An 11954-nucleotide genomic window follows, 5' to 3' on the forward strand; every position below is an offset into this window, starting at 1 on the left:
AGTTCCGCTGCTTATGCACTCGTCCTTGAGAGGCTATCCAAGCCTGAAGGAAATGGCTTTAGTCAAACATAGAAACTGTGTACCATAAACTCACCACATAAGCATAAGCATCTGTAGTCACTGTTTATCTTCCTGGAATTGGTCATGCCTTGTGTTGCTTGCCTTTAAAAGACACTGAGAAAATACACTTGCTCACTGGCATGGTATTAACCAGCAGCCCTCCCATACCTGTCTCTTGCATCTTCTGCCTTTCCCATAATCATCCTCACTCCCCCAGTTGTGGTTCCTACACTGACTGACTGCCAGGCTCTGGCAAAATCACATATTTAAAAATCAAAAATATAAGAATTTTTCTCTATTTCTGTGGGAGTTAATGGTGACATTTCATCCTTTCTTTCCTAAGTATCTGGTAATTCATTCTCTCATTTCCCCCATACCTTCAAACACCTCCATTTAATTGTTAAAGGTTTAATTCTGCATCTTTGTGGGCCTTTCAGATGAAAGGAAGCTGTATCACATGCCAAGATTTACTAATAAGCATGATTAAGTGCCCCACCAAAAACAACTTAAGTAAGAAGAGTTTATCTGGGCTCCTGCTTTGAAGTTGCAGCACATCATCTTGGGGAAGTCACAGTTGTAGGGGGTTGAAGCAGCTAGTAATATTGCATCTAGAGTAAAAAGTAAAAAAAAAAAAAAAAAACCTAATGAATTCTTGTGCTCAGCTTGCTTTCCTCTTTTATACCTTTCAGTATCTTAACCCAGAGAATGCTGCCACCACAGTGAGTGTGTCTTCCTGCCTCAGTCTTCTTGGTCAATATAATCCCCCAAAAGACATGCCCATATGCCCACCGTTCGGGTATTCTTGATCTCATCAAACTGATTATTGAGAAATATCATATTTAAGGTGCTCCAAAAACACTGTAGGTCTTCATTAGGCCCTTCATCAAATATATACAAATATATATAAATATTTATGGAGTTAATATAATTAATATATAATATTGATAATATATTTAAAATATATATGTGTGTGTGTGTGTAAATATAATGTATATTCTCCTTTAGAACCAAATAGTACATTCTGCAAAATTAGTGCCTCAAAACCAGTAGTGACTACCATGTGATGTCTGCTATTACTTCTTTGATTTGATAAAGAAAATCTATTGACCTTATGACACAAAACCAGAGATATCCTAAAAATCATTGCTGAGTACAATTACCTTTTGAAGGAAGCACTGAGTTAGGTTAGCATACATGTAGCAGAAGTATAAGTAGAATTGATTATCCCCCAAATAGGAAAGTAGGAGGAAAGATCTTTTAACCAGTCACAGATATACATAAACCAAGGTAGCTGAAGCAGATTGTGATGCTGAAGTCCATCCCCACTGACCATTCAGCTTACTAGTGTCTAACTAGCTACTCATCATACAATAACTCATAATTAATTTTAGTTGTTTTCTTTCACTAAAACTTCAAGTGTTCTATGTATTCCCCACTTTTTGTCTTTTCTACTATTGTAAGCGATTCTATTTTTTTTTCTTTTTTTTTTTCTTTTTTTTTTATTCGATATAATTTATTTATATTTCAAATGATTTCCTCTTTTCTAGCCCCCCCACTCCCCGAAAGTCCCGCAAACCCCCTTCTCTTCCCCTGTCCTCCCACCCACCCCTTCCCACTTCCCCGTTCTGGTTTTGCTGAATACTGTTTCACTGAGTCTTTCCAGAACCAGGGGCCACTCCTCCTTTCTTCTTGTACCTCATTTGATGTGTGGATTATGTTTTGGGTATTCCAGTTTTCTAGGTTAATATCCACTTATTAGTGAGTGCATACCATGATTCACCTTTTGAGTCTGGGTTATCTCACTTAGTATGATATTCTCTAGCTCCATCCATTTGCCTAAGAATTTCATAAATTCATTGTTTCTAATGGCTGAATAGTACTCCATTGTGTAGATATACCACATTTTTTGCATCCACTCTTCTGTTGAGGGATACCTGGGTTCTTTCCAGCATCTGGCAATTACAAATAGGGCTGCTATGAACATAGTAGAACATGTATCCTTATTACATGGTGGGGAGTCTTCTGGGTATATGCCCAAGAGTGGTATAGCAGGATCTTCTGGAAGTAAGGTACCCAGTTTTCGGAGGAACCGCCAGACTGATTTCCAGAGTGGTTGTACCAATTTGCAACCCCACCAGCAGTGGAGGAGTGTTCCTCTTTCTCCACACCCTCTCCAACACCTGCTGTCTCCTGAATTTTTAATCTTAGCCATTCTGACTGGTGTAAGATGAAATCTTAGGGTTGTTTTGATTTGCATTTCCCTAATGACTAATGAAGTTGAGCATTTTTAAGATGTTTCTCCGCCATCCGAAGTTCTTCAGGTGAGAATTCTTTGTTTAACTCTGTACCCCATTTTTTAATAGGGTTGTTTGGTTTTCTGGAGTCTAACTTCTTGAGTTCTTTATATATATTGGATATTAGCCCTCTATCTGATGTAGGATTGGTGAAGATCTTTTCCCAATTTGTTGGTTGCCGATTTGTCCTCTTGATGGTGTCCTTTGCCTTACAGAAACTTTGTAATTTTATGAGGTCCCATTTGTCAATTCTTGCTCTTAGAGCATACGCTATTGGTGTTCTGTTCAGAAACTTTCTCCCTGTACCGATGTCCTCAAGGGTCTTCCCCAATTTCTTTTCTATTAGCTTCAGAGTGTCTGGCTTTATGTGGAGGTCCTTGATCCATTTGGATTTGAGCTTAGTACAAGGAGACAAGGATGGATCAATTCGCATTCTTCTGCATGCTGACCTCCAGTTGAACCAGCACCATTTGTTGAAAAGGCTATCTTTTTTCCATTGGATGTTTTCAGCCTCTTTGTCGAGGATCAAGTGGCCATAGGTGTGTGGGTTCATTTCTGGATCTTCAATCCTTTTCCATTGATCCTCCTGCCTGTCACTGTACCAATACCATGCAGTTTTTAACACTATTGCTCTGTAGTATTGCTTGAGGTCAGGGATACTGATTCCCCCAGATTTTCTTTTGTTGCTGAGAATAGTTTTAGCTATCCTGGGTTTTTTGTTGTTCCAGATGAATTTGATAATTGCTCTTTCTAACTCTGTGAAGAATTGAGTTGGGATTTTGATGGGTATTGCATTGAATCTGTATAGTGGTAAGCGATTCTATTTAATGCTTATTTCATGTACTAAAAGGTTCTCTCCCATCTCAATCTTTGACGAGGCATCTCTATGCTAATCACCAGAGTCTTCCTGCCCAGGCCCTATTAATACACCCTACTTTTGTGTTTTTCTAAACTGCTACTAAAAAGTGGCAGTAGCTCATGAAATAAAATATATGAACATAATTTCCACAATTTTCAATGCTTCAAAAAGTTTAACTCCAAAATAAGTAAGATGTGTGAAAAAAATTTAAAGAATTGCTGCTATTTCATATATTTACTGTGAAGTTATGTTGACAGATCTCTTTGTTGTAAATATGCCATGTTAGAAATAGATACAGACATATTTGTGTCTTTACACAATGTCATATTGATGGATAACAATAATTCATATGCTATGTTATTTTCATTGGCTGTAATTTGCCAAGTAGTCCTGAGTTCTCTAGCTGTTGGCAAATACAGCTGCTTTTACTCCAATCTAGAAATATTAACTAGTAATATGAAGTCTCCAATTACTGCAAAAATAGTGCTTCCCCCAATGAAAAATTGTTTCATGTATTCAGGAAAATGAAGACACAGCTCTTTACAAAAACCAAAAACCAAAAAACCATGTGTCACATTGTGACTAATGCCCAAAGAGGAGGTAACATTGAATAGATGATTTACTAACTTATGTACACTTTAGGCATATGCATTTTGCATATGTTGTCATTCTTAAGTCTCTTTTAGGTCCCAGTCCAAGGTTACACTTTGAATAGCTTAAACAGACAATAGACTGTAAGTCTGGCTACATAGGCAGATGGGAGACTTATACAGCAAAGATACTTCCAGAATTTTAAGTACCCTATTGTTGTTCTTTTTCCCAAATGGTTCCTACTCAGGGTCATTTTGTCTACCTGGCAATATGTTTTTCTCAAAGAGAGAACTAAGGACTTTATGGTAGGGCAGGACTTAGCAATAGTTGTAACCCTATGCAGCCACTTGACCTGCCTGTTAGAGTTACTTTCTTTGGTACAGGGATGGGCCTTGTGGTTTGAGTGATGTTGGCACCCATAGACTCATGTTTGAGTGCCTGTCCCACAGGGAGTACTATTATTAGGTTGTATGGTCTTGTTGGAGTAGTCAAACCCTTGTTGTAAGAAGTGTGTCACTGTGTAGACGGGTGGGCTTTGAGGTCTCCTATGTTCAAGCTACCTCTAGTGACATTGTCTCCTGCTGCTGCCCTTGGATCAATGTGTAGACCTCTCAACTCTGTCTTCAGTACCATGTCTGCCTGCACACAACCATGCTTCTCCAAATAATGATAATGAACTAAACCTCTGAAACTGCAAGCCAGCCCTAATTAAATGTTTTCTTTTGTTAGAATTGCCATGATCATAGTGTCTCTTCGCAGCAATGAAATCCTAAGAAAAACAGGCCCAATGTCTGTTGCAAGCCAGAGATACAAGCTTTGTTTTGGTAATGTAGCACATGATGGTTATTCCTGGTTTCAACTTGACTACATCTGGAAATGAACTCAGATCCAGAAATGGAGGGTACACCTGTGATCCAGAGTCATAAGAAGACCTACCAAGTCAACTAACCTGGGCCCTATTGTTGCTGCCTATTGTCTATAAGTTCCTTGTTCTTCAAACCAGGTGGTTAGATGGCAGGTTGTGGGAATGGTTCCCATGGCAACAATGTGTCCTTCTCTTTGTAGGATCCTAGTCAGGGCATTGTGCTTTTACTCATCTGCTCTCTTTAATAAGTTCTGGTTTTCCTCATATGATCTTAATATGCCCATGACAAATCTGTAGGGTAGCATCTTTTTGTTTTAAGGAAATAATTGAGTCTCAAGTGTTTACAACTTTTGCAAGGTACAGAATCATCCAGGCTCAGTATTTGCTTTCAAAATAGAATCAACAGATGCTTGGAAAATGGAGTTTCTCCAGGAAAGGTATGGCCAGTTTTACACAATGTAGGGTGACTTACAGAAAGGCAGAGCCTGAGCAACTCAGCAACTCTTAGGTCATAAGCCCCTTATCCTGAGTTATCTGATGAGATAAAGCTTACCCATCTCTCTCCTAGTCTTATACTACCCCACAGAGTATAGAAATAGAAAAGAATAGGAACATTCTTTGTTATGGTGTTTTTTAGCTGAGCACCAAACATTTATGTTATGGTGTTTTTTAGCTGAGCACAAACCATCTTACAGAATGTTAACAACAGATGAAATCTCCCATGACTATGAAAAGATAGAGAAAACACAAAACTTCTCTGTAATGCTATTACACTAGCATTAAAGGCTCATTAAGGAAACTGTCACCTCCCAGATAAAAGAATGGAGTCTACTACGTGAAGACATGCCATTGGCTCCTTCCTTAAGAGCTAATCCAGGGCTGCCATCTTTGCTCCCAGACGGACAGGACAGGCAACACCAGGTACACAGAGAAATCCCGAGTTTAACAGCTTGGGATGCAGCCTGCAAGGCTTCTGCCTGCGCCCAAGACCTGGGTAGCTCTGCGGGTTGTCTGTGTGCTAGCCCTGTCATGGGTTGTTTGCCCTGCAGAGGCAAACACTTGGAGGGGCTCCCAACCACCATTTTCGCTCCCAGACAGACAAGGCAGGCAACACCAGGTACACAGAGACAACCCTGAGTATAACATTGCTTGGGACAAGGCACACCAGGGCTCCAAAGGCACCCAAGAGTAGGGCAGTCCATCAGCAATCTAGGGGAAACCCAGTCATCCAGAGGAGCAGAAATAGCCTTACAGGCTTACAGGAGGTTCAAGTACCAGACAGTAAAAGCAGGACCAACTAACGCCAGAGATAACAAGATGGCAAAAGGCAAACATAGGAACTTTACTAACAGAAATCAAGGCAAAATGGCAGCATCTGAACCCAATTCTCCTACAACAGCAAGTCTTGTATACCCCCAACAAACCAGAAAAACAATATTTGGATTTAAAATCACTGGTCATGATGCTGTTAGAGGAACACAAGAAGGACATAAATAAATCTCAGGGCTGAAATCAATTAAGTAGAAACAAAGAGAACCATACAAAGAATCAACAAAACCAGGAGCTGGTTCTTTGAGAAAATCAACAAGATAGATAAACCCTTAGCCAGACTAATCAGAGGGCACAGAGACAGTATCCAAATTAAAAAAATTAGAAATTAAAAGGGAGATATAACAACAGAAACTGAGGAAATTAAAAAAAATCATCAGCTCCTACTACAAAACCTATACTCAACACAACTGGAGAATATGGAGGAAATGGACAATTTCCTAGATAGATACCAAATACCAAAATTAAATCAGGATCAAATAGATCATCTAACCCCTAAAAAAAGTCCCATAAACCCTAAAGAAATAGAAGGGGCTATAGAAAGTCTTCCAACCAAATAAAAGCACAGGGCCAGATGGTTTTAGTGCAGAATTCTATCAGACCTTCAAAGAAGACCTAACACCAATACTCTTTAAACTATTCCACAAAATAGAAACAGAAGGAACACTACCCAACTCGGTCTATGAAGCCACAATTATGCTGATACCAAAACCACACAAAGATCCATCAAATAAAGAGAACTTCAGACTAATTTCCCTAATGAATATCGATGCAAAAATACTCAATAAAATTCTTGTCAACAGAATCCAAGAACACATCAAAATGATCATTCACCATGATCAAGTAGGCTTCATCCCAGGGATGGAGGGATGGTTCAATATAAGGAAATCCACCAATGCAATCCACTACATAAACAAACTCAAAGAAAAAACCACATGGTCATTTCATTAGATGCTGAAAAAGCATTTGACAAAATTCAGCATCCTTTCATTCTAAAAGTCTTGGAAAGAACAGGAATTCAAGGCCCATACCTAAACATAGTAAAAGCAATATACAGCAAACTGGTAGCCAACATCAAACTAAATGGAGAGAAACTTGAAGCAATCACACTAAAATCAGGGACTAGACAAGGCTGCCCTCTCTCTCCATATCTTTTCAATATAATACTTGACGTTCTAGCTAGAACAATTAGACAACATAAGGAGGTCAAAGGGATACAAATTGGAAAGGAAGAAGTCAAATTATCACTATTTGCAGATGACATGATAGTCTACTTAAGTGACCCAGAGAACTACTACAGCTGATAAACAACTTCAGCAAAGTGGATGGCTATAAAATCAACTCAAGCAAATCAGTAGCCTTCCTATATTCAAAGGATAAGCAGCCTGAGAAAGAAATTAGAGAAATGACACCCTTCACAATAGCCACAAACAATATAAAGAATCTTGGTGTGACTCTAACCAAACAAGTAAAAGATCTGTAGGACAGGAACTTTAGGTCTCTGAAGAAGGAAATTGAAGAAGACCTCAGAAAATGGAAAGATCTTCCATGCTTGTGGATTGGCAGGATTAATATAGTAAAAGTGGCCATCTTGCCAAAAGCAATCTACAGATTCAATGCAATTCCCTTCAAAATCCCAACTCAGTTCTTTATAGAGTTAGAAAGAGCAATTCTCAAATTCATCTGGAATAACAAAAATCCCAGGATAGCTAAAACTATTCTCAACAGTAAAAGAACTTCTGAGGAAACCAGTATCCCAGTCCTCAAGGAGTACTACAGAGCAATAGTGTTAAAAACTGCACGGTATTGGTACAGTGACAGGTAGGTAGATCAGTGGAATAGGATTGAAGACCCAGAAATGAACCCACACACCTATGGTCACTTGATCTTTGACAAAGGAGCTGAAACCATATAGTTGAAAAAAGATAGCATTTTCAACAAATGGTGTTGGCTCAACTGGAGGTCAACTTACAGAAGAATGTGAATTGATCTAACCTTATCTCCTTGTAGTAAGTTCAACTCCAAGTGGATCAAGGACCTCCACATAAAACCAGACACACTAATAGAAAAGAAACTAATAGAAAAGAAACTAGGAAAGACCCTTGAGAACATGGGCACAGGGGGAAAGTTCCTGAATAGAACACCAATAGCTTATGCTCTAAGATCAAGAATTGACAAATGGGACCTCATAAAATTACAAAGTTTCTGTAAGGCAAAGGACCCTGTATTACTTCTTGTACCAGCTGGTCGTTGGCTTCACCCTGCCTTGCCTGCTGGCCTGCCACCCGGGGCTCCTGTGGCTCTGCCAGTGCTTCTCCAGCGCCCGGCGCCCTCATGGCCACCAAGAGGAGCTCCGGGGCTGCGCTGGCACCTGCCTCGCCCTCACCCCCAGTGCCTGGACAGAGAGTATCGCGTCTTCCACAAGCAGGCTTTCGAGTACATCTCCGTTGCACTATGCATCAATGAGAAAGAAAAAGAAAGTGGAGCAGTCCCCTTAAAAGGACTGATCCCTTAACACATGCTAGTAATTCATTGCCTCAATCAAAAACTGTCATGAAAAGTGGATCCGCAGGGCTTTCTGGTCACCTCGGTGCACCTAGTTGCAGTGTTTTATCCATGGTTTCTGGAGCTAGACCAGTTATCACACATAAGGGTACTCCAAAACCAAATAGAACCAACAAACATTCTACACCCACAACTGCAGTTCGGAAAAAGAAAGACCTGAAAAATTTTAGGAATGTGCACAACAATCTTGCTAACCTCATAATTAATGAAATCGTTGACAATAAGATAGCTGTTAAATTTGATGATATAGCTGGCCAGGAACTAGCAAAACAAGTGCTGCAAGAGATTGTCATTCTTCCTCTCTGCGGCCTGAGTTGTTCACAGGGCTCAGAGGTCCTGCTAGAGGCTTGCTGCTCTTCTGCCCTCCAGGGAACAGTAAAACAATGCTGACTAAAGCGGTAGCTGTAGAATCTAATTCGACCTTTTTCAGTATAAGTGCTGCAAGTTTAACCTCAAAATATGTGGGAGAAGGAGAGAAATTGGTGAGAGCTCTTTTTGCTGTGGCTCGAGAACTTCAACCGTCTAAAATTTTTATAGATGAAGTTGATAGTCTTTTTGTGTGAAAGAAGAGAAGGGAGCATGATGCTAGTAAACGACTAAAAACGGAATTTTTAATGAATTCAATGGGGTGCAATCTGCTGGAGATGACAGAGTTCTCGTAATAGGTGCAACTAACAGGCCCCAAGAGCTTGATGAAGCTGCTCTCAGGTGTTTCATTAAACGGGTATACGTGTCGTTACCAAATGAGGAGACAAGTCTACTCCTACTGAAAAACTTCTTATGTAAACAAGGAAGTCCACTGACCCAAAAAGAAGTTGCACAACTCACTAGAGTGACTGATAGATACTCTGGAAGTGATCTGACAGCTTTGTCGAAGGATGCAGCCCTGGGTCCTATCTGAGAACTGAAACCAGAGCAAGTGAAGAATATGTCTGCCAGGGAGATGAGAAATATTCGGTTATCTGACTTCACAGAATCCTTAAAACTGATAAAACGAAGTGTGAATCCTCAGACCGCAGACACATACATACGCTGGAACAAAGACTTTGGAGACACCACCTTTTAAAGGAACGAATGCCTTCGTAAGCCCACCGAACACTGTACTTATCAAGAAACGAGCTTCAGTTACAGGAACCCAGACTTCGTTTACAGGATGTTTTAGAGATATTTTTTTTCCTGTGCACCAAACTTGAAGAGGAACAAGAAAACAGACCTAAATAAAATATGCAATATGAATGGAATTTTTGTTTAAGGCCTTCTTGCTTGATGGTGGTGGTTTTCTCAGTGGGCCCTGTTAGAGCACAGCAAAAACAGATTCTGGTTCATCATGATATAATCATGTATGTGATAATCATGAATAATCATCATGTATATAATAATTTGTGCATTGTGCCCAGATGAATGTATTGCAGAGACAGTGGGCAGTAGAAGACACACAGTCTCCGAGTGTTTGCCTTGCAGCAGTCTATTTTCTGGTTTCCTTTCCTGCTGTCCCTTGGCACCCTATGATTGGAAGGAACACCCAGCGTTCTGAGTTCTTCCCTGCTTTCTTACCAACTCCAGAGTGCCAAATGGAAATCTTCCCATCGGCAGTAAGAGAGCTGTACTAAGGCTTTTGTCCACCTAGGTATACAAACATTAAACACTTAATGTGTTATTTTCACATTTTGTTTTCCTGTTTTATAGCCTTGCTGCCAAACAGTTTAGAAAGCAACTTAATAGCACCAGCAAGAGAAAATCTGGCACAACCGAGATTTGAAAGTTTGAGTCACTCTGTCTTTGTATCATGTGCATCGGTCCTCATGTGCCCTGTAGTATTTTTTTCTAATGTGCCAGATGTCCACTGTAGACTTAACTTACTCCACCTGGAATTTGTTTTTGGTTGAAGTTATTCTAATATTTTAGAGAGCCAGTTTTAACTTATGAATTGAGGCATCAGTGTGAGAGAAGGGACATATTAGGAGGTCAGACATTTCTAATTTATTGCTTATCACTTTCTTACTGTTTACAGACAACTGAATGCCAGTGGCACCACCACCTCTTACTAATGACTGTCCCTTCCATGAAACTTCAAATACCGAATTCCTCTACATAGCATATATTTTATAGGTTTCTTGTGCTTACTTTGTAACTAAAAAGCACTAGTCTGATGATCTACCTTTTGTTTCCATAAAATGTATAGTAATTCTTTGTTGTTTGTATAAATATGGCTGGACTTTTATTATAAAAATGCATTATAGGAAGTAGAGGTTCATGTGAGGCCTTTTAAGAATTGTATAAAGGCAAATAGTTATTTGCCATTAGTTTACTGGTTAAAAGTTTGTTTACAGAATTTTTCTTTGGTGCTTAAACAATGCTATGTAAAATTTCATGGGTAGAAAGCATAATTTTGTGGTAGTAACACCAATTTTTCATGTAAGAAACATGTCTGAGAAAACATACTAAAACACTTGCCCTTTCCCCCAGATAAAATTTTTTTGATAAAGACATACATCCTCAATTTTACCCTTGCTCTTGTTAAAGATTTATTTCTTAAACATAGAAGATGGATTTCTTAGAACCATATGCTGTTTTTAGCTGTAATTTAAATTACATCTCTTAATCATGATTTTAGACATCCCTGGATCATAAAAATGAAATTTCGATCAATAGGAAGACATGTTTAAACCAAAGCTGTGGGTAATTTTTGTTCTGGGCAGTGTCTTTTTAAGGTCTCAAATGTTAAGGTGTCAGTTAGGAAATACCGATGATCCCATGCCGTGATGGTGGGAGGAACTGCAGCAGTCCTGACCCAGACATCTACAGGAAGGCTCTAAAGCTGCACCACTTTCATGCAGGAGGGAAAGGTAGCACCCCACTGGGTGTGTAGTAGGATAGGCTTCAGCTCAGTGTTTACATAGAAGCGCCTTCAAAACCATGGCTAAGTCATGACTCTTTCAGGACAGGTTTTAGGTGGTTAACAAAATTCTTAAATGTCTAAAAGATACAAAATGAAGTTAACCTAAAATTCAGAGTCAAAGGTATCACTGCACGACCGTCTGTCACTGTAGAGAAGTACCTTTGTTCTTCTGGTTGGTGGTTCAGCTACTGTTAGAGAACGTTTTCTGTGATGCTGTGTGACCCAGGTATATTGTAGGCCATTCTGTTACTGTCTTTTCAGATAGGCTGTCATGGAACCTGAGCTGACCTGGGACTCAGTGGGCAGCCTATAACTACCGTAAACCTTCCTTCACGCCTGCGTCTCTCACGTGCTGAGGATGCCGGTGTGCACCCTCACTGGGAGGTTTGCTCTTTTTCAGATAGAAGTTGCTGAGGTTTTCCAAATTAACATTAGATTCTGTGTTGAGCTCTGTTTAGATAATAAGGATTGGTAGTTCTCAATGTTATAAGC

At 39.6% G+C, this 11954-nt stretch overlaps 1 pseudogene; it reads left to right on the forward strand.

Moving 5' to 3' along the window:
- The first annotated feature begins 5086 nt into the window (after window positions 1–5086).
- Window positions 5087–9629, forward strand: LOC127677875 (spastin-like; annotated as a pseudogene).
- The last annotated feature ends 2325 nt before the right edge of the window (window positions 9630–11954 follow it).

The sequence above is a fragment of the Apodemus sylvaticus genome, chromosome 2, assembly GCF_947179515.1.
Source record: "Apodemus sylvaticus chromosome 2, mApoSyl1.1, whole genome shotgun sequence".
NCBI classification, from domain to species: domain Eukaryota; kingdom Metazoa; phylum Chordata; class Mammalia; order Rodentia; family Muridae; genus Apodemus; species Apodemus sylvaticus.